This window comes from Sinohyriopsis cumingii, chromosome 16 (genome assembly GCF_028554795.1).
Source record: "Sinohyriopsis cumingii isolate HCF-2022 chromosome 16, ASM2855479v2, whole genome shotgun sequence".
In the NCBI taxonomy this organism is placed as follows: domain Eukaryota; kingdom Metazoa; phylum Mollusca; class Bivalvia; order Unionida; family Unionidae; genus Sinohyriopsis; species Sinohyriopsis cumingii.
Genome location: NC_142976.1, coordinates 61707627 through 61734438, shown reverse-complemented (window position 1 = coordinate 61734438; position 26812 = coordinate 61707627). Strand labels below are relative to the sequence as shown.

Sequence of the window (26812 nt, the reverse complement as noted above, 5' to 3'; positions counted from 1 at the left end):
CGAGAGTATTGGGGCCTGATCTGTTCAATATATTTCTCAACTGATACAGCAGGTATAATCAGAGGCGTAGGGGGGGGGGAAGGGGAGTACATATGTCCCCGGGCGCCAAGGTACAGGGGCGCCAAAATGAGGCTTACAACGTTACATTATAATAAGTAAACAAGGGTAATATTCAAAAATGTGATTAAACGGGGAGGGGGCTGGGGCGCCAATTTTATAGTTCGTCCCCGGGCGCAAAATATCATAGCTACGCCTCTGGGTATAATAGAGACCCCCCCCCCCCCCGAGTTTGCCACAGAGCGCTCGTGTAATATACGGTTTAATACAAAATACATGATTGTGGGCAGGAATATACAAAATTTGGTCGATATACATGATCGTTGGTATCTATTCAAACGAGGGCCATGAAATACATTAGCAAATTCCTACAGTATTTTAAGGCAGGCGATTACGAATTATTTAAACCACGTTTTTCATCTGTCACAGATTTTATAATCATTTTGAAGTGGCTGCTTTATCTCGAGGAAAACGAGCGGTAAGTGTTATACAAAACAAAATCTTAATAGCAATTTGATCACTTTTGCGTCATTTGACAGTAAGAATAGTAATAAATAGAGGATAATTTCTTTTCCTACGTTAGGCCTAATACCTGGTATGTTTTTTAGTGTGGTACACACACAAAAAACAACCCCAAAACAACACTAACAACATTTTAAAAAACCCACAAAAACGAGTGCCGTGCCGAAGCCACGGGCTAAAATGCTTTATTATCATTTTTTTTAATTTATAGCATCAATCACAAATTGAAATATATACAGTATTAGCGTTGGAAAAGAAAGTTTTCTTTTTGTTATATTTTTTTTTCTCACCCTAGCGAAACACTTTCTGCAAATGACCTTAATAAAGAAAAATAATAAATTAACCTAAACCACTTTGAATGTCGACCGTATCTTTTATTTACACGGCATCATGCGCGGAAGAAAATACCAACTGAACCGGGATTTCAGACAGCAGATGAATTGAAGTTGATTCATTGAACATCATTAGCAATTGTACAATCAAACAGATGCAACAATGAAAAGTGGAACTATGAAAAATCGAGAATGTTAGATTTGCGAAGGATTTATTCCGAATCATTGTCTGCTAATAGAGAATTCATGTCAGTTGCTGTGTCGGCGATGCCCACACAGCGCGCCGTCCAAATGTGAAGTTGCGTTTTGCTGACAGACATAACACTGTGCCATAATTTATCTGATGGCATGTAAAGAAGCTGCTTAAATTATAGTATTTAAAAGTTTCTTCATTTTGTAAGAGCTCAAGAAATTAATTCTGGTTTGAAAGACAAGATGACGGTAAAACTCAGAAGACGTAGCTGTACAGTACCGTTGGTGTTGGAGACGTCATAATAAAGGTAACTGCGTTAACTTCGCTTTTTGTTTGGTAATTTGTTGGATATTATCTTTTGCTGATCTTCTTTGAGCTTGGAGTAAATTTTACATTCTGAACATTTTTATTTGCACTTATCTGCTTAATATGTATTGCTGGGATATCATATAGAATATGAAGTCAGTATAATGGTACTATATTACATATTTGAATGATAAAAGAGTGGTAAATGATATAATGATAAACTACAAAATAAATAATTTGCCCAATATCCCAAATATGTTAATTAAAACAAACATTGAATGTAAATTCAGATATAATGAGCAGTTGTAAGAAGTAAGAAATAACATTTTATCCATTGAACCTGTTATGTGTTATCATCATCAGTTTTAAAATAAACACATGGAGACAAGTTTGCTTAAATTCTAAAATTAACACACACACACACACACACACACACACACACACACATATGGTATTTTAATCTAATACAGAAATGGTGACATTGATATATGCAGACCAATATTTTTTTTCTTCTACAGATATAAATTAAAAAGCCTAATTCTGAGAGTTTCACCTACAACATTCATGATGGGAAAGGGCCACTAATTAAGAGCTGACATATGTGGAAGAAAAATACCATCCATGTTGAAAAGGGCTAGAGGTAATGTGAGAAAACATAATTTATCAATCTTATTTAACATTATTGTTGATATTTTATCTCAACTGGTCAAAAGGCTAAGTGGGTTTATGTAATGGTCCAGAGTGTGTTATTTATTTCACATCCCCTTCTGTCTTTCAACAGTAAGAAATTAGCTACTTTGGAGTCCATAGTTCTGATCAATTTGTTTATATAAAACTTGGTTTTGGGCTTAAATCAACATCTTGGATAAATCTAATAATGAGCAAAATCCAAGTATATACATGTGATCATGTATAAGATTAGTTGAGTTTTTTAACCAGCCTAAAAGCCATACTTCCACAATATAGGCTAAAATCATTAAGTTGTCCTTGAAGTTTGATGAGTGTTAACCATTAATAATAATAAGGTGATCTTTCATCTGAGTATGTTACCACCGCATGCAATATTTATACATGTAGTGCAGTTTTTACTAAACGTAGAATACATGCTTATATAAATGAGATCTAGATTAAAGAAGTGAAGATGCATACAAATACATGAGGTTATAACCACTACTGCTGATTCAAGTTTGATCATGCTTGGCCATTGGGCTTATAGAGTCAAGTTTCACAATGATGCTTATTATGAGTGTGATAAAGGTATGGTAGTGAAGTGACCTTGCATCTGATTGGCAGAGTTTCTTATGATTTGCACAACAGTGTTTATGATCCAATTTAGATCTGACTTGTTTAATTATTTGCTTGTATGTCTGAGGCTATAAGCAAAATCTATGCATATAATGTGGTGGTTCTACATCTCACTAGCCATTCTTGCTACTGCTCTTAAAACTATTTCTCATTAATTTCATCAGACTTGGTGAATAGATTTATCTCATCAAGATATAGCAAAAGAGCAATTTTGTAAAAAAAATATTCATTCATATTAAACTCAAATTCTGCATCTGATTGGTTGACCTTGCAAATAATATAAGGGCTCTATTTCTGACAAAAAGATTATTTTGATCTAATGTAGCAGAAATGCTTATATGATCAAAACATTGAACATATTTGATGACAAATAAGAAATAGTTTTTCATGCAAATTTGATAAACATTGATAAATCGGTTCATATCATTAAAAGCTTGGAAGAGTTTGATTACATGTGAGACCATCACATATTAATCATTCTTTATTTAGAGAATTATTTTTGTCAGGATTTAGTAAAATATGTAAAATCAATATGGACTGGTTTTGTTATGTACAGCAACACTAGTTGTTTACTGAGTACTGAGGGAATTGGAGTAAGGCAAGGGTACATTGCAGTAGGTAACCTGGTTGACTTGATAACAGGATTTTAACACAAACATTTTTATCAGGAGTCTAGCATACTAACCATTGATTCACTGCAGATCCTGCCCCCATTAGTTACCTTTTAATACATAAAGCATTTGGGTTTTTTATGTCACAAATCCCATAGGGATTAAAATTAACATCATAGGTCTCACTGGATAGTTTCGTATTTTGACATCCCTCTAATTTTTAAGGTAGAAGGCATGAACCTAATTATCACAAGCCTAGCATTTATAAATTTACACATAAGCTAAATCTATAATGTGGTTCAGATTTACTTTGAGTTAGGCATGGAAATAGGTTGGCTTGTTGGTGACTGCCTGTCACAGTTAGATGAGCATTGGAGATCATATGCGTAACTTAGTCTGCAAATGAGCTGCCGACTTTTATTTGTGTCTGCTACAGAGGTAAATATAAAAAAATCTTGATGGTAGAGGGGTGATGAAAAGTATGCTAATTTGTTATAGTACTAGTGAACTTTATTCATGCATAAGGCACATACTGATTCTTTTAGTTGCCTTGTCACAGAAAAATATTGAAAATAGCTATTTCTAGTAAAAAATGAATGTAAAATGTACCTGCATCCTTTGACCCTACCAGAACCAAACTAAAAGCTCAAATTTGTGCAGCTGCTTTTGCTCATCACAAACATAATTGGGAGTATAACTGCTAACCCTACCCTCTAGCACACATTTCATTCATTCATTGGATTAAAGTCACGTGCACCTTTCGGTATGTGCGACTGTTTAGTTTGTACACGTTTGTGTACTTTTTGAATTTAGCGATTAACTTATACAATGCCCCCAAGCAAGCAAGCCGAAGCCCAGGTGCCCCAAAAGGTCCCGCCCAGGCTCTCATCGCTGCAACCTTCTCCATCGTTGTACTCCGTTGGTGGTCTGTTTCTGCATCCTGCATCTCCTTCCTCTCTCATTTCAGGCAGTAACCGAAGCACACCAGCAGCAGTATTATGAAATTTTCGTTGCAATCAATGCCCAGTTCCCTATATTTATTGGGCTATTCCTGTACTATCTTGCCAAACATGTGATTGTCACATACGCTTCAGATATTCCTGAGTTGTGAATTTTCCTATCTTTTGTAAGGTCTATTAAATTTTGTGTACTTTGCGTACTTGAATTTTCCGAAAATCTTTTCACATCTAGTAGGCTTTTAGTAGCCCTTTATTTTGTTTTGGAGATCTCAATTTGGTTAAGTATTTCGTACGTGTGGCTTTAAACCAATCAGTGTGTTTCAGGGCCAGTAAGTTGTTGGTCAAAAGAGGGCTTTCGTGGGTCAGAATGAAAGCCCTATGTGGTAAAATTTGTTTGTAAAAAAGAAAAAAAAAAAGAAAAGAAAAGAAAAAAAAGGTGGGTAGGGAGTGTGTATGCTATATTTGTGTGATGGCTATAGACATTTTTGTTCGTTTTTCTGCTTTTCCCACATATCCCGACAACACACATTCACGCTCACTTTCTCATTCACACTTATAAGTAGATGTGGGGGGGGGGGTGGCCTTATTTCTTTTGTTTGATTTCGGGAAGGCAATTCTTTTCATACTGGGGGGTGGGGGTGGTTTGATTATTTGAGGCATACTCTTTTCATTGTTTCTGCCTTCATTCCCCAAGGTCTGCAAGTGTCCTGTTCTTTCTTCTTTTACTGCCTTAGGACGTTTAACTTCATCCTGTGCCTTTTCCTGCTCTTCTTTATTTCAGCTCTTTCTGCCTTATCCCGTGTCCGTTTCTATTTTGGTCTTCTCGTCCTTTTGATACTGCCATGTTCGCCGTGAGATGTTTTCTTCGAGGGAGGTGGTTTGATTGCCTTTGTTTCCCTTCGCTTTGACCACTTGGCTATTTACCTGTTATTTTTGTTTAGCTTAGCTATTTGTGATTTATTTTAATGTATATTTTTTTTATTTTTATTTTTTTATATTTTTTTTATTTTTTTTTGATCCTACGGGACCTAGCATGCCGTTATAATTCCGAAACAGTGATTTTGTAATATTTTGTCCTTATCTGGTTTTTATTGTTCGGGTTATAATCGGCTGTGCCAGTCTGTGAACCCACGATACCGAGCCAGCCGTCACAATTCCCAAACAGTGATTTGTAATATTTTGACTGGTCTTTGATTTACTTTTTAATATTTTTTTTTTTGTTTTTTTTTTTTGTTTTTTTTTTTCCTTTTTTTCTTTTTTTTTTTTTTTTTTGAACCTACAGGGCCTAGCATGCCATTATAATTCCAAAACAGTGATTTTGTGATATTCGTCCTTATCTGGTTTTTATTGTTCGGGTTATAAGCGGCGGTGTCAGTCTGTGAACCCACTAGCCCGAGCCGGCCGTCACAATTCCCAAACAGTGATTTGTAATATTTTGATTGGTTTTTTTCTTTTTTGGTTCGATCTTTTAGGTTTATTGGTTTTAATTTCTTTACATGGTCTCTCTTTATACCCAACCCTTCATTCGGTTTAGATTTGTCCCCTTTTGCCTATTTTGTTAATGAATGTCATGATGTTATTATAGGTCATTCCTATGTTATTGTTTTTTGCCACAAGTAACTCCGGGTATGTCCACCGTTCTCCTATTTGTTCCTGTTGAGATTTTAGTTCGGCCCTTTCCTGGTTGTATTTGGGGCATATATTTATTAAGTGTGCGATTGTTTCTGGAGTTGGGCAGTAGGGCCAGTTTTCGGTTGGTCCCCTTTTTATGTGTTTCCCTGCGCATCCTGCCAATAGTGTTTTACCTGTTCTTATTCTATTTATTATTGTTATATCGTATGGATTTTTGAAGGTCGGACTTTCGACTTTTCTACTTACTTTTTTCATCATCGTGTGTATTAGACTGTTTGCATCCGATTTTTCCCATAGCTCTTGCCACATGTCATTGATCTTGTCCCATGTTATTGATTTCAGTGACGCTGTATGCTATATTTTGGGCTTTTGGTTCGTTTGTGGCGTTTTTTGCTTCTGCATCTGCTTTGTCATTGCCTGGGATTATGGATGTGAGAGGGTATCCATACGAATTCAACGTGTTTGTTGTTTTTTTCAATCTCTTTAAGTAGCGATCTTGCATGATTAATCATATTAGGTCTGCTCTTGGATTGGTCTGTTGCTAACGATTGTAGTACACTGTAAGAGTCGCTTAGAATGACTGCCTTAGTTGTGGGGTATGTTTTGACGTATGTTAATGCCATTAGTATTGCCATGAATTCTACCGTGTATATAGCGCATTGGTCTGGGAGTGTTTTTCCAACAGCGACATCTAATTTTGGGATCACTATCCCTGCTGCAGTTTTATTTGGATTTTTGGTTTTTGATCCATCTGCGAAGATTTGCGTGTATGTCTTGTATTTGTTGTCAATGTACGTTAGTATTGATGCTCTTAGTCCTATCGGGTCATTTTGTTTTTGTCCTAGTTTACATAAGCTAAGATCTATTTGTGGTGTGGGACAGGTCCAGGGGGGGGTCTGGGTAGTACCTTATTTTTTCTGGGTTGATATTTGCGATTTGAAATTTCCTTTTTAATTCTATAATTATTTTCCCACTAGGTATTTTTTTATTTTTTCCTTTTGTATCGAATGGTTTGTCGCATGCTAAGAGGGCTTGTAGCGTGAGGTGGTTGGGTTGGTGTATTGATATTCGAGTCGAGTATTGCAGCATCAATTCCTTCCGCCTTAGGTCTAGCGGGGGTTCTCCTACTATTATTAAGATATCTTGTGTGGGGGTACCATTTAGGACGCCGGTGCATACCCTTAGCGCTTTTGATTGGACTGTGTCTAGTTTCTTTAGTAACGTGGCGTTCGCCGCTCCATATACCTGGCAACCGTAGTCCAATTTTGCTCTTATAAGTGCTCTATATAGGGTAACGAGTGTTTTTTGATCAACCCCCCAATTCACCCCTCTGAGGTTTCTGTGGAGGTTGATGTCTCGTTTGCACTTCGTTACGAGTTCTTGGATATGAGCTGCCCACGTGAGTTCATGGTCGAATACCATACCTAGGAGTGTCGCTTGTTTTTCGAATTTGATGGGTACCCCCTTTAGGGTTAAGTTTGGAGTGGGTGGGGGGTGGCCACCTCCCGGATTGAAAACTATGCCTACTGTTTTTAGAGGTGACAATTTAAATCCCAATTTATCTGTCCAATTTCCTATATCGTTTAGTCCTTTTTGTAAGTGCTTGGTCGTTTCTTGCTGGCTGGGTTGCCAGTTTTCCATACGGCGCTGTCATCGGCGAATTGGGATAAGTCAAGGTGGTTGGGTTTTACCGCTGTTTCCAGGTCGTTTATCATTATATTAAATAAAGTTGGGCTGATTACGCTTCATTGTGGCGTGCCATTTTCCAGTTTGTATCGTTCGGAGTAGTCTTGTCCTAGTCTGACTTGTATCTTTCTATCGGTTAGGAAGTTAGCAATAAATTTGTATATATTGCCAGTTATTCCGTATGGTTTAAGTTTACTTATCAGTCCCTTAGTCCACATTAGATCATATGCTTTTTCCATGTCTAAGAAGATGGCTGTAACATATCTGGATTTTTAAAATTTTTCTCTAGATGCTAATTTGACAGCGGTTTCTAGTCTCATGAGTTGGTCTATTGTGCTTCGGTAGTTGCGAAACCCGCTCTGTGTATTAGCTAGTAGTCCTTTGCTTTCTAAATGGTATTTCAGCCTGTTGTTTACCATAGTTTCCATTATTTTACATATATTGTCTGTTAGTGATATGGGCCTGTATGATTTTATATCGCTTGAGGGTTTTCCAGGCTTAAGAATCGGGACCACTACTGCCTTTTTCCATCTTATAGGTATGGTACCGGTTTCCCATATTTTATTAATGAGGTTAAGTGCAATTGTGACAAGTTTTTTGGGTAGGTTCTTGTACATTTCATACCCCAAAGTATCCTCCCCGGGGGATGTGGTCTTTTTGCCGGCGAGGGCCTTTCTCCATTCGGCTTCTGTAAACGGAAGGTTTAGTGGGCCGTCATTATTTCCTGCTTCCTTTATGTTGTCAGAGTTGCTTTCCTCAAATTGCCTTTTATGATTTTTAAACTTATCCTCTAAGTTGGTATTGCTACACATGTTGGCGAAATAGTTTGCGAATAATTCTGCCTTATGTTTGTTGTTTTGTCCAGGTATGTTGGGGGTTATTGATTTAGTTTTGCCTCTCATTTTTTTAATTCTTTGCCACACCTCCTTCGATTTTGTGTTAATATCTAGTTTTGAGCAGAATTCTCTCCATGAGTTTTGTTTAGCTATCATAATAGTTTGTTTGGCAGTTTTTTCCTTTTCCTTGTAGTAGTTAAAGTCCCTATTATTTTTAGTTCTTTTGAATTTGTTTAGAGCTCTTTTTTTCTCTTTAATTGCTATTTTACATTCATTATTCCACCAGGGCACCGTGGGTTTGGGTGCTACTCCTTTAGTTTTAGGAATTGTTTCTTGGGCCATTGTGTTAATGGTTTCTATTAATTTGTCATTAAAGGTGTCAATGTCCCGGTGATATATGGTTTCTGGGTCGATTGAGTCACCTATCTGTTTGAACCTAATCCAGTTGGCTTGTTCGTATTTCCATCTTGGTGTGAAGGACGCTTTATTTTGAGGTATTCTAATTTGTATTTCTATATTTATAAGGTAATGGTCACTTCCCATAGGGTCGCTTTCATCAACTTGCCAATCAGAAATGCCTGTTAATCTTGGTGTGCATAGAGATAGGTCTATTGCTGATGTGTGGCCTGTTCTGTCATCTATCCGGGTGTGCATTCCGTTGTTTAGAAAAACTAAGTTGCATTTTTGTGCCCATTTTTCTACAGTTTTTCCTTTAATGTCCGTCTTTTGACTCCCCCATAGTTCATTGTGCGCATTGAAGTCCCCGCATATTACCACCCATTCTCCACAGTCTTTAATCATTTTGATTGTTTCGTCTGCACTTAAATTGCGCTGCTCATTTGTTTCATAGAGGTTAACGATTAGTACCTGCTTAGTTTGAGCGGTTATTTTGACTATCTGTATTTCGAAGTCATTGGGCGGTCTACTATCTGTTAATTTATGCATTTCTGATGTAATTCCATCTCTAACAAAGGTTGCTAACCCCCCTCCTCTTGCTGTGGGGGATCGATGCTTTAGGTATTTGGTGTTGTAGCCTATGATGTTTGGGATACGTGAGGTATCATTTAGGTGGGTTTCCTGTATGCATATAACATCTGGTTTTCTTTCCTGTTCAAGTATTTTGTTATTTAGTTGGTCAGCGTGGGCCCTAAGGCCGCGTGCATTCCATTGCCATATTTTGATTTCTGCTCTGGAATCCATCTCTAGTGCAAAAAGTCTTAATAGTTTGTTTAATTTACTGTTGTTTTCGTTTTATGCGTGTTTCCTACCAGTGAGGGTGCTACCTATTTATTTTGTTTTTGGTATCCTGATTTTTGTTTTGGCCTGCTTATAGTTTACCCCATGGGAGATCATATATTCGACTATTAGGGCTTCTCTAAGAGCCCTGGGGCATTCTGCGTGGTTTGGTTTGTGGTTACCACTACAGTTAGCGCAGTGCTGATTGGTGGCGCTACATGTTTTCCGGTCTGGGTGGTGAAGACCACATTGATTGCACCGGAATAGGTTTCCGCAACTCTTAGAGTAATGCCCCCAATTTTTGCAGTTGCCACAGAACCGTGGTTTGTTTTTGAAAGCAAACATTTTTTTAGCCTCGAGTTTTTCGGCTATTTTGATAGTTTCTGGGGTGGCGCCCTTAAAAAAGAGTACCACTGCAGTGCTATCCTTTCCCCTTCTTGTTTTTAGGCGGATTGCTTTCTCTACTTCCTGTCCTTTACTCCTTATGTAGTCTACTATTTCATTGGTTTTATTTTGAGTTGATACGTATATGACTCCTTTGTTGTGTGTTTTTGGGGGGTTTGGGTCTATGTGTTGTTTTGTTCTGTTGTGTCTAGTGACCTGAACATTTATTTGGTCTATTCTTTCAATTTCCATATATTTGGCAATCTGTTGTTCAGTGGTGCATTTGATTATCAGCAAGTCGTCTCTAGTGCTTTTAAGCGTGAATTCTCCTTGGTGATGTTTGTTCAATTGCCATGCTATGGTTTTAAAGGCTAACTTCGTTATTTTGGAATTTACTCCCTTGACGAAGAGAGTCAGTTCAGCGGGGTGTTTCTTGTTTTGGATATTTTGCAGACTGGTCTTTTTTCCCCTGGTGTTTGTCTCTTTAGCTGACTTTGTTTCGTTGTCCATAACCGGCTTGCTGGGTCTTGTATTCTGACAGTTAGTGTGTTCCTTATTCTTTCTAACTGGTATTTGGGATTTGGTTTTCCTATTATTCTTACCTTTTGTTGAGTCGTGTGTGACTGCTTTATTTGTGGTAGGGTGAGGGCGTTCTGTTTCATCTAGTAGGTTCTCAGTTTGAGTCCCCTGGCTGCTAGTGTTTTTAACCAGTGTGGTCTGGGTTGTTTTTGTGCTTGTTGAGTATTGTTCCTCAGTTTGGGTACTCATGTCGGATGTAGTTTTGCGGTTACTCGGTAGATTGTCCACATTCTCGTTTACGCTTGGTGACAGGTAGAGTCTACTCATCGAGTCAGTTGGGGTCGAGTTGAAAATTGGCGTTAAGAACTGTATCTGTCGTTTTTCTCTTAGGGGGGATGAGACTGCTTCGGAGTAAGTTTGCCTTAGTTTATCTGCCTTTAGCTTGACCAGGCAGCTGAGATAACTATTTGATGATGTGACATTAATTTTGTTGTTATCCATCTTGAGTTTCTTTATTTGATGTAAGGTATATATGACGGGATATTTCTTTAGTTTTAATCCTGGGTTTGTTTTGATTTCTTGCAATTTATTTGAGTTTAATTCTAGCTTAAAGCTATCTGTCTTAACTATACTTTATTCTACTTAGTACTATGAAAAAGCAACAGCTGTAAGGGGATATGCAAATAGCTTTTATTCTGATTTGTGTAATTAATTATTATATTACTATTATCCAATTTAAACTTATTGAAAATTATTTTCTAGCCAAATGGTCAAAGTACATGTAAAAGGTTTTACTTACCCCGATCCAATTTTCTTTTTAAGATCTTTAGAGTTTTTAAATACAGCCTTCTAATTATATAAGTTTCATTACATTGGTCAATAATTAGTCACATGTGATGACACTTGTAACTAATCAAACCACAGCAACTGAGAGCAGACTAAGCACTGATATTTATATGGTACAGTGGCAATATACAGTCTGTCTGCCGCAACACATGAAACAAACTGGACAAATCTGAAAGCCTTGAATTTGACTTTATTTATCTGTATGGTAGAACAGAACCTGAGTTGAAAAGCTTTTAAAGAAAGACCTTGATATCAAACCTAATAATAACTGCAGGAGTTATATTATGGATAATTAACCATTCTCTCAGTTTCAAACTGGGCATTCCATCCCATGGGGTTCTAAATGTAAACCAAGTGTAACTGATATCCTAATGAACTGTAAAGACCATAGCAGCACAACAGCAGGGGACCAGGTATGTCCAGATCCAGAAATCACAGACCAGTTTCAAACTGATGATGAACCACATAAAAATTACACATCTGCTAGAACTTATGTTATGAAGATAACTTAAATTGCATTATTATTAATCCTCCTCCTCACATTCATCATAATTGAGATGCATCATATATGTTTTATTGTAAAATAGTTTATGCAACATAATTCAGTGAAGACCTTTGCTGCCAATTTACCAGTGAACCATTTGTTTCAATGAACATATTTTATGTTGTAACAAGGAGCATCATTTAAACATTATGATACACTTATCATACCTGTATATGAAATCTTAATACTAACACTTACACTTGCAATACTACTACTAATAAAAACACCTGCATTGATAATTTGATTATGTTCAATTGGACTTGTATCTAAATGATCACCAGCTGTATGAAAAGACATATTTTAATATATAGATATTGGATGGAATACTAGTTACCACAATTGAATAGTCATATGATAAATGATATATTATTTTAAACAATTTATATTTGCAGTGAAACATACTTTTACATTATTTTCACTTAAATTTCATTTATAGAGCAGTATACTCTGCATTCATTAAATTACTGAAATGGTTATAATACAACAACAAATACTGCAACTTCCAGAATCACAAAAATCAAAAGATATAAACAAAAACTTCCCTACATGTATCAACAGTTGTCACTTAATAGACAGAACTCTGAAGATTTAGAATAGGATGTTAACAAATTAGGTATTCAAGTTAAAAAGAAAAAAATACCAAGTAAGCTTACTACCAAAAAATCAAACAATAACAGTGAATTTTAGTACATTCCCAGGAAACAGAATATATGATTTTTCTTAACTTGATCTGATACATCTTAAATCTATAGAAAATGATTCATATTGTATGACTAAAATATTATGTAAACAAAAATTCCATCACTTTTTTCAGATGCAACATGCATACCCCAACCCATCCTTCTTGATCATAAAGTATACCAGCATTCCACTATAAGATGGGGAGCTGTAGTGGCTCAGTGGTTAGCTTTCTGGACCTGTGAAATAAGGTAGGTTCAAATTCTACCATCAGACCAACCTGGGTTAGCTACCATGGTGTGTCCTTGGGCAAGGCACTATACTTAAAGTGCCTTGGCACTAAATAACTTACTTGTGTTGGTTTACCATAAAAGGCCAAACCAAACACAAAAAAACAACAACTTTAAAATATGAGTTTTGTCAATACTAAGTAATTGAAAATCATACTGAAGAAATGTTTTTGTTAATACAGATTAATGGATCTAAAAAATCTCTTTCTTCTGCAGGAGTTTAAAATGTTAAATTAAAAAGGTCATGGTACACATTGCTTTGTTCGTACACATCAGGCTCCGTAACCCATATCCAACTAAAAATTTTAGTAGAGTCTGAATAAAACATATTTTAATCTGGATGATAATATTCTTTCTCCATTCATATATTACACCACCAAGATTGATCCAAATAAGATTACATTTTACTATAACACTGAGGATGAGTATGCCTCTTAACAACTTACAAATGTGGAGAGAATGGAGTTAAACTGAACTTTGATTTCTTTTCAACCATAGCACAAGATGATCATTTATTATGAAAAAACCTGAATAAAGTTGGAGTTCATAACCATGACAGTCTTGATACAATATAAATTCAATATATTATTGTTGTCTTGAGGTATAGTTCTGTATATTACAATCTCACACAAGATCAGGGTATATTTTAGTACCATACAGTTAATTCGGGATTGTATTAATACCTATTCTGGTGAATGAACATTAAATAAGATTTACTATTTTGGAACCAGTTGCAATAAAGTTTACTAAACAAGAGAAAATATGACTTTACTATAATATCTAAAATGTAAAATCTGCAAACAGAATACTTGCTTGACTTTACACTTCAACTATATCATAATATTTATTTGAAATGAATTTATACAAATGGCATTAAATTTGGTTTCAGGCTGGTAATGACAATGGTAGTAGTGAATAGGGACGGTCTAGGGACTAGGGAACTTCCATGTTAAAAAGGGTATATCCACTCTGGGGACTATGTAATTTAACATGGGAGAAAAAAAAAAAATATCCATTCTAGGGACAAGGGGAATTTAACATGGGAGAAAGAAAAAAAACTATTCACTCTAGGGACAAGGGAAATTGAACATGGGGAATAAATCGTGGGACTGTCTTGGGACTAGGGGAAATGGAACAGGGTCGGGACCCTATTTTAATAAGGTCCCGACCTGATGGGTCTATGAAAATGGAACAGGCGAAAATTGAAACAGGGAGGGGTCTCTATTTTTTTATTATTTTTTTAAACAAAAAAATAAAAAAAGGGGTAGGCAATTGAAAGTCAAGATCTTTTCGAGAGATAGGAATGGCCCTGAAAAGGGCCTTTGGTTTTATGTTAATATACCCTTAACATAAAGGGCATCTGTGACATCTTCTTCTTGACCTTAGGCTGTGCCTGACTGCAGGACCATAGATTAAGACTCTTTTGAGGCATCCTTGATGCTCCACATAAGATTCTTCGCATCCACAGGCTGGTGTCTGTCCTGTGGATAACTGTCCAGTTGGAACGGACATACATTGATATGTCCGTCCGGAACATCATCGAAGACACAAGCGTTGAAGATTGTACATCGGTCCACATGTTGGGGTGCTGAGTAACAGGTGAAGGAATGCAGTGAACTGTACTTATTTATAGGGGGAGGAAGGATTGAAACGGATTGAGTTTGTTGACCAATCCAAACACGCGTTACAAAATTCAGTCAGCCCACGTCCAATCCGAAGAGAGCAGTCTGTGACGTCACATAGTCTATATAGATTCGCTAGCGCCTGTGCGTAGTCAATCTAAGTGACAGTTTTTCAACATGACGGAAACTCAGAAAACGATCAGTTTGGGTGCACTGATGGTGGAGACTACCCAAGGGAACCCAGACTTACTTTCAGAAGAGGTGAATTGGGATTTTGTGGATTTTTTTACCTTGCAAGAATTTGTTCCTGAACCTTCGTCACCTTCTCCTTCATTACCGCACATGGAAAATTTTAGACAGAGACAGAAAGAAGAATTGGAGAAATTTATACAACAGCAAAAGGAAGCGGAACAAGCTTTTCTCCTACAGCAACAGCAGCAAGAAGAAGAGGTAAGAAAAAAACAAGAAGAAGAAGACGCAGCAGCAAAGAAACAAGGGTGTCAAAATCAAACGGTCACGGTACTGTTAGACATTTTAGTTAAGAAGTCTGAAACAGATGTATCAGACTTCTTTATTACGGCCGAAGAGAATACGACCTTCCCAAGCTAAACACTCCAACCCTGTGACTACGCCTACTGCACCATCCTTAGTGATTTCAACGAAATCATCATCAACAGTACGCAGTCCAGAAGTAGGCCTTGGCCATGGCAAAGGCTTAAGACAGTTAAAGTTGATTGTTTAAACTCACCCCTTACACCAAAAAAGGCCCTTTTCAGGGCCATCCACGTCTCTCGAAAAGAGATAGGCTTTCAATTGCCAATAACTAAAAAAAAACATTTTACCCAATAGTACCTGTCTGTGTATGAGTGTGCGTGAGTGTAGGTTCTTATTTTAAAATCAAAACCCAAAGACACTTACCTTTTATAATTAATTTATTCTTTTATAAATATTTACAATTCACAATTCACAACAGAGCACTTTAAAAAGTTCATAGACTTATTCTGTCTCATTGTTCACTCTCTGTTTTTTTAATTTCTTCACCGTCATAGTCTTTTCCTCCTCTTCCTCCTCACTTTCTTCCCTTCTTTTCTTCTCCTGTTTCTTTTTCTTCACCTGTCTGTTTTCTTCCTCTTCTTCTTCCTCTTCCTCTGAAGAATCCCTCTCTTCTTCTGACTCCTCTTGTTTCTTTTTTGGGCAGTCTGGTGACCAATGTCCTTTTTCTTGACAATAATAACAGGTATCTTGACTTTTGTCTCTTCTAACCCCTTTTTTTTTCTTTTTTGACGGTCTGGACACTCTGAAGACCAATGCCCTTTCTTCTGACAGATATAGCAAGTATCTTGACTTTTATCTTGAAAGGAAGGAGAGTAGTCCCTCGGCTGGTCTGAAGAGAATTTTCTAATGACCCCTCGCAAAGCTCTGATGAAACGTTCAATCTTGGTAGTCTCTTCCATTGTTGTGCTCAGTTTGAGAGTGAAATGAATAGTGAAAGGACAAGACACATACCCTTTATATACGCTGGTCTGCTATGACTATAAATTAATCCATGGTGTTTAAACTTTAGTCATTTGACTTTTTGCTATCGAGATGAAATGATCCAATTCATTTGAGAAGAAAGAAGAAGAAAGTAAGAGGCAGAAACGTGATCTATCGCCTCGTACTAGGGCTGAAGTCTTGGCACAAATTCATGCCAGTGATTTTGAAGAGGACATGAGTGAACCAGAATCCAAACCCTCTAAACAAAGTTTACCACCCTTAGTCAACCCTGAAAAGTACTATGACATTCGAGAGACGGAAAAGCGTCCCTCTAGAAAATTTAGAACTACGGCTTACAAATACACAGTGAAGTTTAAAGATTTCAAGTCTGAAGTACTGTTAGAGAAAGCAAAAGGGTTCATCACCGACATGTGGGATTCTTTGCTCACCACACTCAAGCGACAATGTCAACCCAAAGAAGATGATCGCTTGAGACTTTCCATACAACATGACGGCTTGAAATCCCCTGTTTGGATCGAGTTTAGCAGCCCTGCAGAATTGACCACTTCCAAAGTCATGGACAAGATTCAACACGTGCAACAATCTAATGACCAGTTTGACATCACCGATGGAAAAGCCACACTGGACATGACCCACGTCTCTCCTCCTCAAGGGACCGGACAATGCAGAAAGACCTTATTGGTCAACAACCTTCGCATTACCAAAACAAGTCTTGTCCAAATTAACAATTTTCAAGACCACATGTGTTTAGCCCGAGCCATCGTGGTGGGATGAACCTATGCCGACAAGAACGACACGGTAGAATGGAAAAGAGCCTGGGAGAACATTCGAAAATCGAACCGAGCCAAACAACGAAATGAAGCAGAACTTCTGTTACAACAAGCATGCCTGTCCAAAGACACATCCTGTGGCATTCCTGAGATGCAAAAATTGCAAGATGCCCTAGCTCCACGATACACCTTGAAAGTGCACCCTCAAGAAGTGCGCGGGTCTCTGTTGTTTCGAGGGAAAGACTTTAAGGATGGAAAATACATTCACCTCTATCATCACGATGACCTTTTCGATACCATTACCACTATCACTGGATTCCTGGGATACAAATATTACTGTGAGAAATGTGACTTATGATGGTTATAATAATCGAGAGCAACACAAACATTGTGGATCGAAATGCTCAGGATGTTTGGCCTCTCAACCCTGTCTGAGCGAAGGGCAAGAACCAGTGCATTGTCCTGCTTGTCTGCGCACATTTGTCAGCCCTGCCTGTTACCAACAACATCTGAAGATGCAAGGTTCACAGAAGAAATGTGCTTGTCAACTCCTGAGATTGTGCCCAATGTGTGGACAAGGTCTATGTATCAACAGTACCAAGGCACACGTATGTTCAGGAAAGAAAAAATGTCACATTTGTCACTGCATTGTGGACTTGGAACACCAATGCTACATACAAAAATACCAATCCCAACCAGAGAAAGAGGATGGTCACAAGAAGAAGAAAGGCAATTTCATCTTTTTCGATTTCGAATGCATGCAAGAGATCAGTATTCACATTCCTAATTTCTGCGTGGCTCATCGAGCGTGCGAGAAGTGATTCAAGAACCTATCTTGAGTTATTGCCCTCACTGCAGTAAAATTCCTGGAGGGCGTGAAAAAATCTTTCAAGGACCGAACACACTAGCCGATTTCACACAATGGGTCTTAGACCCCATCGACAAGACGTGGAGCCAAGAGGACATCGAACATTATTATGGAGATTGTCATTGTCATGCCACGGTGATGGCTCACAATTTCTCCGGATATGATGGACAGTTTCTTTTGAGATGTTATACGGAACGTGGCATCGAGCATCCTAAAATCACTTTGAACGGAGCCAAAATCATTTTCATGCAAGTGGGACAAGTGCAGTTTAAAGATTCGATGAGCTACTTAGCCATGCCTTTGAGTCGAATGCCTAAAATGTTTGGAATGACAGAAATGGCTAAAGGGTACTTTCCACACTTTTTCAATACAGAAGCCAATCAACACGCCGTTCTACCCCATTTGCCTCAGGCTCACTATTACGACCCTGACAACATGCGTACCGAACGAGAAACTTTCTACGCTTGGTACCAGGCTCACGCCTCCGACCCTTTCGACTTTCAGGAAGAAATGCTAAAGTATCGTCGTTCCGACATGGACATTTTACGGCGATGCTGTGGAAAATTTCGAGAACTGTTCATGGAACACGGAGGGGTTGATCATTTAAAAGAGGCTTGCACCATTGCCAAAGCGTGTTCCTTAGTCTACCGACAACGATTCATGCTTGAAAACACTGTGGCTGTCATCAGTCCTCAAACGACCAACTATGTCAAACGTCAATACTCGGTCAAAGCCCCATGCTGGTTGCATTACTTGTGCGACAAGGAAGACAAATGGATTCAGCATGCCCGCAACGGACAGGGCGAAAGATCATCGGAATGCATTCGGTCAATGGCTGGGACTTAGAAAACCCCAAGATCATGTACGAGTTTAACGGTTGCTTATTTCACGGATGTCCCATCTGTTACCCTGACCGCGGCACTAAAAATCAGTTCTTACAACGAACCATGGAAGACTTGTACCAGGCCATTTGTCAGCCACGCCTAAAGTTAGAACAGGAAGGATACCAAGTGGTGGAAATGTGGGAACACAAATACAATCACCGTTTGAACACCGATCCCGAGTTTAAACGCCTCATGGAAAGTTACCAGTTCATGGACCCCCTGAACCCAAGTAATAGTTTGTACGGAGGAAGGACCAATGCCACCTGTTTGCTGTACCAAGCTGACGAAGAGAAAGGAGAAGAAATCATATACTTGGACGTGTGTTCACTGTATCCCTACGTGTGCAAATATTGTTGCTTTCCTGCAGGGCACCCACAATTGTTCACCGAACACATCGACCTAAAAAACATTCGACAATACGAAGGCTTGATCAAGTGCAAAGTTTTGCCTCCCACGAACCTATACCATCCCGTCTTACCTCGCCATTGCCAAGGCAAACTTATGTTTCCTTTGTGCCGTACTTGTGCTGAAATGTGCAACCAAGATCAACCTTGTCATCACACCCAGGAAGAACGGGCCTTGACGGGGACATGGGTCAGCGTAGAATTGTTCAAAGCTCTGAACATGGGATACCAACTGTTAGAAGTGTACGAAATTTGCCACTTTCCCAAGACACAATAATTCCACAAGGGTGACCCCACGCAGAAAGGCATTTTCGCAGACTACGTGGATGCCTTTTTGAAACTGAGCAAGAAGCCAGTGGCTATCTGTCCTGGTGTCACACTCCCGAAGACCAAAAGACATTCAGAGAGAAATTCTGGGCACAAGAAGGCATTACTTCAGATCACATTGAGAAAAACGAAGGCAGGCGATCGTTTGCCAAAGTGATGTTAAATTGCTTGTGGGGTAAAATGGCACAATGACCGTGTTTACCCAAGACGGAGTATTTGACCGAACCTTCCCGCTACTTTCAGATGATTCACGACAAAGCCAAATTCATGAAACACGTGGACGTCGTTCGTGAGGATTTGATCTTGGTGAATTACGAAGAAGATCTGAACTTTGTAGAAGATGACCCCTTTGGAAATGTCATCATTGCAGCTTACATGACAGCTCATGCTCGCTTAAAATTGTACGAAGCTTTAGAACTGTTAGGGGAACGTGTCTTGTACTTTGACATGGACAGTTGCATTTATATCGATCACCCGAGTCAACAGCACCCTGACATCGAAGGAGACCGTTTAGGAGCCTGGACAGACAAGCACCCCGATGACAAGATTCTAAGTTTCGTTAGTGGTGGTCCCAAAAATTACGGCTACGAATACTGGGCCAAACAAGGAGAAGTGCACACGAAGTGTAAAGTGAAAGGACTTACTCTGAATTATCGTACCAGTCGAGTGGTCAACTTTGGCATATTGAAAGAAGCCTTGCAGTCTAGAGATAGTGACCACCTATCAACCCAACAAGATTGTACGTTTACCCACACACCACATCGTCAGTCGACCCTTGGAAAAAGTCTATCAAATCGTGTAGCAGAAGCGAGTGCGGCTTCCCACCCACTTTACTTTGCCGTATGGACATGTCGGTATAAAACATTGGTTGTAAGAGGATAGCCACCCACCAGAAGGATGACTTCGCCGCAGCAAGAATCGAGTGAGAAATCCAGTGAGAACTCCAAGTTCAAACCCTACCATTTTCCAGTCTTCTTACCTGACTATTGTGATTGTGCCCGTCGATTGGACATGTTTCAAAAATGGCCTACGGATAGGGAAGGATTACCTTCTTCGTATGTTTTAGCTAGAACAGGATTTGTCTACTTCGGACCCGAGTCAGGATTGGGATACGAAGTACAGTGTTTCGCTTGCGGACTGAAGTTACGAATGGATCTATGTATCTACAAAGATTCAGCTATTCTGGAACATACTCGATGGTCTCCGCACTGCCCTTACCTTTCAATGGCCTTTCCACCCATTAAACTACGGTACAATTATGACGGTACCTTAGAGACAGTACCTTCCAAAACTAGACGTAAACACATTGCATCCTATTTCATTGTTGTTTCTTTTCCACATAATAGCTTATTTTTTATAAAATGTTAAACTTTACTAATCTTTTTTCAAGATACTTTAGTTTGCAAAAATACATCTTGTCATTTATTGGCATTCTACATTGAATTTTGTAAACTAGCTATAAACCTGACCTAATTACTCAACTTAACTGCTGACAGAAACAGTCTACAGTAAATGTATTTCATTTCTATAGCTCGATGGATAAACATTACATCTTTTAAAGCTGTGCACAGAATAGGCCGACATATCACGAGTCAGGAAAACATGGGGGTGGTATCCCCTGTGTCCAAAATTAATATCATTTTGAATTTTATATTCTAGTGACAATTGCCTCTTTTCAAATGGTAAGCATTGCTTTTTTTTATTTTCATCAATCTGTCAAATTCGGTATGCATTTTGCTTTAATATTTGAGATGGAAACCTTAGGTGCATAGAAATGTCAGACAGCATTGTACATCATGGATGGTGTCCAACATACTTTTATGATCATAAAACAAAATCCCATTTTTTAGTTATGGCCACTGATTTAAAAAATATTCATCCAAGCTAAATATAATAATAATAATAATGAGGACTTTGTATAGCGCCTAATCTTTAGAAGCTCTAAGCGCTTTGCAACATTAGACAACATAAAAACATACACAATGATATGATTACAAAAACAAACACCATGAAATTAGAAAACATAAAAAACATGCTGAGAATATTTAAGGTAGTTAACATTATTAAGTCATTAAGTTTGTTTTTGTAGTCAGAATAAGTAGTTTTGAGAGCACTCTTGAATGGGATCACTGCGTCTTTGTGTCTAAGTTCAGTGGGCAATTCATTCCATGTTGCTGGGCCCTGGTATGCAAAAGAATGCTGTCCATGTGACTTTGTTTTCATAGTGAGAATAATGAGTGTATGATTGTCGGAAGAGGAGTGTAAGTATCTTGCTTGTGTGTACACATAGGTGAGGTCGGATAGGTATGTTGGACTAGAGTCTGTCAGTGAAACGTAGCACAGAGAACTAATGTTGTGTTTGATTCTGGATCGAATGGATAGCCAGTGTTGGGTACAGAGCAGCGGGGAGGTGTGCTCTGATTGTGGTACTCTAAGTATGATCCAAGCAGCTATGTTTTGAACTTTTTGAAGTCTCTGCAGTAGATATTAAGATGAACCAGACAGAATTGAGTTACCATAGTCCAGTCTTGAAAGCAGTAATGAACACACAAGTGTTTTAGTGGCATCAACTGAAAGATATCTGAGAATGGAGCTGATGCGTCTCAGCTCAAGATACGCAGCCTTGCATATGTTCATGACATGTTGGTGCAATGTGAGAGTACTGTCCAGAGTAACACCTAGGTTTTGTACTGATTGTGTGAATTTAATGTTGGTGTTGCTGATATTTATTGTGTGAGGTAAAGGATGTGAATGAGAAAGTCTTTGATAAGTAAGTATGGCTTGATTTAAATTGTGTTTTTCATGTGACTTGCCAGAGATTTTTAAATGAATTGATAAAGTAACTTGAGACACATTTCAAAGTACATGTTTTAAAAATATTCCATTGATTATTGCTGGCATTTAGAAAAATGCAATGCATCCTTTGTTGTGAAACTTATTTTAAAACATTGTATTACTCATGCAGAAGCCTGCTTGAAAACTAATGGCAAAGCAAAGGCAAATGGAATGGAAGAAACCATATCAGAGACCCTCAATTATGCACCCAACCAACGCAGAATGATAAAAAACAAGGTAATCCAAATGACTCTTATTTCATCAATATTGGATTCAGTTTCGTCTTTTAAAGCATAGTATTTGCAAAGCGGATGCATTTCTAAACTGATAACAAAATCAGCTTATCCTATTGCCCAGGACTATCAGAGCTAGAGTCCAGCTAACTACAATATGCATATATCTTGTCTGATCGGACAAGTGCCTCCATTTGGAATTTTTATTCACATGAAATATTTGGATGAAATAAATTCATCTTTGTGCAAATTGATTGCACCATCCACTTGCCAGAAATGACAAGTAAGTGCAAAGTTATCTTGTATCATGGCTTAACGATAGTAAGGGAAGCACAAGTGCAGTGAAGAAAATTTCATACATTTTTATAATGCTGATTAACATGACTTCTGCATATGTAACTAGTGCTGAGATGATATGACTTTATTTAAGCATTACAATTTTGTTTTAATTTGCAGGTGCCTGAGCAGAAGAAGTAATAGATAAACTTTACAGTGGAGTTGGAGACTGATTCTGATTCATAATCTTAATTAAATCTAGAAAATAAACATTAAAGTCATATTAAAATATCTGTTGTATTGTTTCCTTCTTTCATTTTTCTCTTAAAAACAAATGTCTGAACCTTTAGTCTGTAAATTCAGTGGATTCCTTATCAGCCCATCTACTTTTACTTTACACCATGCTACTTTAAAAAAAAAATGAATTATCCCCATTGGGGTAGGTCCCCCAAACCCCCCACCCTACTTTGTCAACTTACCTGCCACATTTAAATCTAATGGAAGGCCCTGCTGTAAAGCCTGTTAGTAAAACTACCCAACAAGAGGATTTCATACATTTGCAACTCCTAGATGGATGGTAATGTTTTCATTTTTGTAATGTAGATTTGGACATTCTTGCCACCAGTATGGAATATGTGTTTCAGAAACACAAGCAGCTTTCATCAGATTTGCATATAGGTTTTATATGTTGTGAGTATGTTGTAGGAAGTTTTTTTAAATAACATCATATGAGATGATGCCAGTGGAAATGGCAGAAAAGTGTCTGTATTGTTCACCAACTACACCTTGTTCTTACAAAATGTGGCTGTTACACATTCCCATGATGATGTCACTGACAGCCATCAGTGAGGAATGCCCCAACAAGCATAATACAAATTGCTTCCATTGTAATTGTTACAATTCCATTCTGACCACTCCGGTGTCCTAGTGGTTAGAGCGTCCGCCTCAGAAGCGGGAGGTCATGGGTTCAAACCCCAGCCAAGTCATACCAAAGACTTACAAAAATGGTATTAACAGCTACCTCGCTAGACGCTCAGCATTAAGAGGTTAGTGTTAGGACTGATCGGCCTGGTGTCAGGATAATGTGACTGGGTGCAACATCATACTACATGTTTGCAGCATGATGCCCCAGTGCTATACATCACTATAAACTGCCACACTGCAGACATCATAGCAATATGACTGAAAAATTATTCAAGCTACGTTAAAAATCCAATCACACACACACAATTCCATTCTACGATCCAGAACCAACACTAATTCCGTACTACAGTTCTTGCATTTCAATCCAATTTTGCTTTTGAAATGTAGTGCCACTCAATTCATAATGAACCCATTCATTTCAAACACTCGCAAATACTTATTATTCCTGTCTACAACTGAAAAATATCTATATAAAAAAACGTGTAACTGTGTTTTATGCAAGGGCATGGAGATGCACAAAAACTTGCACCTGAAGCTTGAATAAAACCCCGACTGTGGATAAGACTTTACCCATCGATTACCCCAGCTTGGGGATAAATTCCGACCGTGGCGATTTATTATATATCCTATGACTGCTCCAGCTTGAGGGCAAAATCCAAGCACATCCCTAAAAAGATAACAAGTATAGCGGCTCTTTACCTTCTGTAAATGCCACTTGAGCTTCCTGATGCTGTTGTATCTGCCATTTGACAGAATCACGAATGTGGATATATTTCTTAATTGCCTCTAGTTGTTGAGCTAGTTTAGCTGTATGAAATTCCTTTGTGCAGACTCACTCATTATTAATATTACAACAGTGATTTAATTACACATCACCTGTCAGCACACCGATGATAAGTCAGTTATTTTATAACACACCAACAAGCTTGCCCCTTGCACCCCCCCCTTTTTTTTTTATTTGGGCACCTGTGGACATGAATCTGCAAGGCTCAAATTGTCATTTTTAATATAAGATCTCAACATTTTTAAGGCCTTAATTTTAAAGACATCCTTAAAACCCCCAAAAGGTTATCAACTGGATCACCAGCCTTCGTTTAGAGTAACAGCAAGTATATATATATATTTAGGTCTAAGGAAACACAATAAAAATGTTTGATTTAACAATGACATATTTGCCTCAGGTCTGTGATCCTGAAGTGAATATTAACTGTCCATTTATTTTCTTGGCTTTTCTTTACTAGGAAATTGATTATAGAGATTTCTGCAATGGTGAAGGCAATGTAAAAATTGGTTACTATAACATACTTTTTACGCCATGTTTGAAAAAATAAATCCAATGGAAAGGTTATAGTCTGAAAATCTTCATTAAATTAAGTTAATATAGGGGAAAAAACTTTAAGAGTTCATGAATATTTTTCAGTGCTGAATAAAGATATAACATAACACTTTCTGCTGTGATTTTAATAGTTTCTGAGAGCATGAAAAATTTCTAGAACTATAATGTATAAATGTTTTCAAAAGATTATATTAATATGAGGGAAAAATCTGTTATGAAATAAACTGACAAGATCTTGTATGAATTCATGTTATCTTTAAATATGATATTTGTGTGAAAATATCTGGAAGAAAAAACAAGATGGTGCCACTCACACATACAATGTGGTTGCCACAGTAGCCATATTAAGAAACTTTTTATCGCTACTTCTGAATGGATAATTGTGTCAGCGTGTCAACACGTGTACAAAATACTTATGTTGATGTCTAGCAGGTCCTGAATGAGAATTATGGTGCTGTACAGACATCCTATAAGGCCACCAATGTGGCCATCCTGAAAATCTTGGTATAACTACTTCTCCTGAATGAATCGTCATATCAGTGAAAGACTTCTTATGTCTAGTTGGACGTAAATGAAAATAGTGCCAATCTAACCTCCAATATGGCTGTTTTAATGGGCATCTGGAAAACCCCTTCCTTGCTACTTCTCCTAGATGGCTGGTCATTTTGACATTGTGCTTTCACTAGATGACCTATTTGATGTCTGGTTGGCCGTAAATGGAACTATGCATATGGTTTTGATGTCTAGTTGGTCCTAAATGTGGTTTTTGCTGCTCATAAACTTCTAATGGTATTATAGTTGGTTCCTTAATGAAACTGCTGTACAAAATTAAAAGGCCTTCTCACTTTCTGTCAAGTTGGATACAATTATCTTTACCAGCTAGGATTTCTTGATCCTCTTTTTTATACATCAACCCTTCGCATATGTAGTTAGCTAAAACAGTATTTTGAACAATTAATTGCCCTCTTGCAAATACAATCCCAATTGCATGCTTTTACCAGTGTGAGAGCTCCTTATATAAGTAGCTAAGTATTCAGTAACTGAATTTCCACATCCACATGCATCAACTCAGAATTAAAAGTTGCAAAACATATACAAATTTGAAAATCTTGAGACATGTGTCACTTTGCATGGTGGGTGTTATGATTTAAATGCAACAAGGAAATTGAATTAGGGTTAATTTCTTTAAGCTGTATTCAATCATGGGGCCCTGGATTATAGAATGGTCTAGGCATACACATCACTAATCAACTCTCTCTAGTCCAACCAATGTGTGTATATGAGAAAGCTTGCCAGTAGCGTTATGTGTGTTGATTTCTTCCAATAAATATGTTGGCTGCCATGTAAAGTCTATGATGTCCTGAAAAATGGTGTTAAGCTCCATACAAGCAAGCTAAACAATCAATGATATAATGGAACAGTAGACACCATTTTAGCTAAATATGCCAAGAATTGATTTAGAGACTTGGTTAGTGATGATGACTTAAAATTGGCAAGGGATTAAAAAGATAAAAGAAATGACCTTTCATGGCACTGTAATATAACAAATGAGGAAAAACAAAAGTTTATTGCATTTGAACCTTTTGTTTTTTCACAGTTTCAATTTAAGTCATAAGGCCCCTTATTTTGCCTTACCAAACATATAGCAAGTTATTACCTCAAGCCCTAGCACTAATAATGCCTCACAAGTAAGCAGTCTTTTATGAAGTCTCAGGTCTGAGTATATGTCTAGCAATACTTATGTCCAGTTTGTTTATAAAATTCTTTCTCACATGGTACAGTTTTCAGAGAGACACGATAAATTCAACAAGTGTGGTAATGAAGGGACAGGCATTCTTTATTTATGCACACATCCCAAAGGGACATTGCTATGTTTGAATCAACACTGAACTGAAGAATG

General features: G+C 37.8%; 1 long non-coding RNA gene across 1 annotated transcript; it reads left to right on the top strand.

Moving 5' to 3' along the window:
- The first annotated feature begins 731 nt into the window (after window positions 1-731).
- LOC149780549 (uncharacterized) lies at window positions 732-22943 on the top strand. The gene is made up of 5 exons (XR_016414904.1): window positions 732-1411; window positions 1929-2050; window positions 12783-12897; window positions 22274-22380; window positions 22833-22943. It is a non-coding gene; the product is annotated as an uncharacterized LOC149780549 (long non-coding RNA).
- The last annotated feature ends 3869 nt before the right edge of the window (window positions 22944-26812 follow it).